Source organism: Tachyglossus aculeatus, chromosome 1 (genome assembly GCF_015852505.1).
Source record: "Tachyglossus aculeatus isolate mTacAcu1 chromosome 1, mTacAcu1.pri, whole genome shotgun sequence".
NCBI classification, from domain to species: domain Eukaryota; kingdom Metazoa; phylum Chordata; class Mammalia; order Monotremata; family Tachyglossidae; genus Tachyglossus; species Tachyglossus aculeatus.
The window spans coordinates 138046840-138050373 of record NC_052066.1 but is presented as its reverse complement, the minus strand read 5'-3'; positions in this window follow the sequence as shown (position 1 = coordinate 138050373).

The window sequence follows — 3534 nt, the reverse complement described above, 5'->3', positions numbered from 1 at the left end:
TGGCAACATATAGAGACGGTCCCTACCCAACAACGGGCTCACAGTCTAGAAGGGGCATAATGATGGCATTTATTAAGCGCTTACTAGGTGCAAAGAACCGTTCGAAGCACTGGGGAGGTTACAAGATGATCGAGTTGTCCCACTAGGGGCTCACAGTCAATCCCCATTTTCCAGATGAGGTAACTGAGGCCCAGAGAAGTTGTGACTTGCCCAAAGTCACACAGCTGACAATTGGCAGAGCTGGGATTTGAACTCATGGTCTAGAGGGGGAGACAGAGACTAAACTGAATCACAGATAAGGAAAGAGGCAGAGTATAAGAAGGGGTATGTAAGTGCTGTGGGCAGAGGTGGGAAGAGAATCAAACTGCTTAGGGGATAAAAACCCAAGGGCATGGGTGAAGTAGATGGGGGGCGGGGGGTGTTAATGGGGAATTGGGGGCTTTATCAGGGGAAGCCCTCTTGGAGTAAGTGTGATTTTAGTAAGGCTTTGTAGATGGGGAGACTGATGGTCTGCCAGGCATGAAGCAGCATGGCCTAGTGGATAGAGCACAGGCCTAGGAGTCAGAAGGACCTGGGTTCTAATAATAACAATGGTATTTGTTAAGCACTTACTATGTGCGAAGCACTGTTCTAAGCGCTGGGGAGATACAAGGTGATCAGGTTGTCCCATGTGGGACTCACAATCTTAATCCCCATTTTACAGAGGAGGTAACTGAGGCCCAGAGAAGTGAAGTGACTTGCCCAAAGTCACACAGCTGACAAGTGGTGGAGCAGGGATTAGAACCCATGACCTCGGGCTCCCAAGCCTGGGCTCTTTCCACTGAGCCACGCTGCTTCTGATGGGGGGGGGGGGGAGGAGGAGGAGGAGGAGGAGGAGGAGGAGGAGGAGGAGGAGGAGGAGGAGGAGGAGGAGGAGGAGGAGGAGGAGGAGGAGGAAAAAAGGAGTGGGATTGGAGGGGAAAAGAGGGGCAGCGGGGCTGGGGTGCAGGGGGAGGGAAGAGAGGAGCAGATTGGGAGAAGAGTAGGAGGGGGAAAGAGGGAAAGTGGAGGAGGAGAAGGGAAGAGAAGGAGTGGAGTTCTGGGAGAGAAGGAGGGGCAAAAGGAGGAGGAGAGGGTTTGGGGAAAGAGGAGGAAAAAGGCTCCACCAGGCTTAGAATTAGATGTGCTGTGTGACTTTGGGCAAGTCAGTTCACTTCTCTGTGCCTCAGTTACCTCATCTGTAAAATGGGGATTAAAATTGTGTGAGCCCCCCGTGGGCCAACCTGATCACCTTGTAACCTCCCCAGCGCTTAGAACAGTGCTTTGCACGTAGTAAGCGTTTAACAAATACCATCGTTATTATCATTACTATCATTATACTGACCATCACCTTGTAACCTCCCCAGCGCTTAGAACAGTGGTTTGCACATAGTAAGCACTTAAGAAATACCATCATTATTATTATTGCTATTATTATACTAACCATCACCTTGTAACCTCCCCAGCGCTTAGAACAGTGGTTTGCACGTAGTAAGCGCTTCATTCATTCATTCGTATTTATTGAGCGCTTACTGTGCACAGAGCACTGTACTAAGCGCTTGGGAAGTCCAAGCTGGCAACATATAGAGATGGTCCCTACCCAACGGTGGGCTCACAGTCTAGAAGGGGGAGACAGACAATAAAACAAACCAAACAAACAAAAGGAGAAGCAGCGGGGCTCAGTGGAAAGAGCACAGGCCTTGGAGTCGGAAGTCATGGGTTCGAATTCCGGCTCCACCACATGCCTGCTGTGTGACCTTTGGGCACGTCACTTCACTTCTCTGAGTCTCAGTTCCCTCATCTGCAAAATGAGGACGAAGACTGTGAGCCCCACATGGGACAACCGATCACCTTGTATCCCCCCCCCCCCCCCACCCAGTGCTTAGAACAGTGCTTGGCACATAGTAAGTGCTTAGCAAATGCCATTATTATTATTAAAACAAAGCATATTAACAAAATAAAAGAAATAGAATAAATAGGTACAAATAAAATTAATAAATAAAGAGCAATAAATACATACGAACATATATACATATATACAGGTGCTGTGGGGAGGGGAAGAAGGTAAGGCAGGGGGGTGGAAAGGGGGAAGAGGGGGAGAGGAAGGAGCACTTCCACAGCACTTACATACATATCTGTCATTTATTTATATATGTTAATGCCATTTTCCACCCCACCCCCCAGACCATAAGTTCGTTGTGGGGCGGAATGTATCTGTTTATTATCTGTAATTTTATTCATTTACACTGATGTCTGTTTATTTGTACTGAAGTTTGTCTCTCCCCCTCTAGACTGTGAGCTTGTTGTGGGCAGGAATTGTCACTCTTTATGGCTGTACTGCCTTTTCCTAAGCACTTAGCACAGTGCACTGCACACAATAATAATAATAATAACGGCATTTATGAAGTGCTTGCTATGTGCAAAGCACTGTTCTCTGTCTCCCCCTTCTAGACTGTGAGCCCACTGTTGGGTAGGGACCGTCGCTTAATAAATGCCATTATTATGTTATATCAGCCCCTTCCTTCCTCTCCCCCTCGTCCCCCTCTCCATCCCCCCCATCTTACCTCCTTCCCTTCCCCACAGCACCTGTAGATATGTATATATGTTTGTACATATTTTTTACTCTATTTATTTATTTTATTTGTACATATCTATTCTATTTATTTTATTTTGTTAGTATGTTTGGTTTTGTTCTCTGTCTCCCCCTTTTAGACTGTGAGCCCACTGTTGGGTAGGGACTGTCTCTATGTGTTGCCAATTTGTACTTCCCAAGCGCTTAGTCCAGTGCTCTGCACATAGTAAGCGCTCAATAAATACGATTGATGATGATGATGATGATGATGAGTGCTCTGCACATAGTAAGCGCTCAATAAATACGATTGATGATGATGATGATGATGAGTGCTCTGCACATAGTAAGCGCTCAATAAATACGATTGATGATGATGATGATGATATTATTATAACATATAATTATGATATGTTATATAATTATAATATATAATTACAATATATGATGTACTTATAATATATGTATATGTATTATATATTATATAATATATTATGATTATATAATATGTAATATTATAATATATTATATATTTAGCGCTTAGAACAGTGCTTTGCACATAGTGAGCGCTTAACAAATGCCAACATTATTATTATCATCATATGATATAATTACATTATTATTATCAGTTCCTCCACCGATCAGTACCTCCCCCCGCCCCCCCCCCCCGGCCCGGACTTTTTCCACCAATCAAAAGTCCCCTTCAGCGGCGAGCCCACGTGGTTTCCGGGCGGCCAATGAGGAGCCGCCTCCGGGAGCGCGGCCCCGCGAGGGAGGCGGACGGGGCGCGGGAGACTGCGCCTGCGCGGGGAGGGGGAGGGGGTGACGCAGACGCGCGCGCCGCGGCGTCCGCGCCTGCGCGTGGGGGGTGCGCGCGCGCGCGTGCGGCGGCGTCTGCGCCTGCGCGCGCGGCGTCGAGGTGCGCGCGCCGCCGCCGCCGTGTCGGG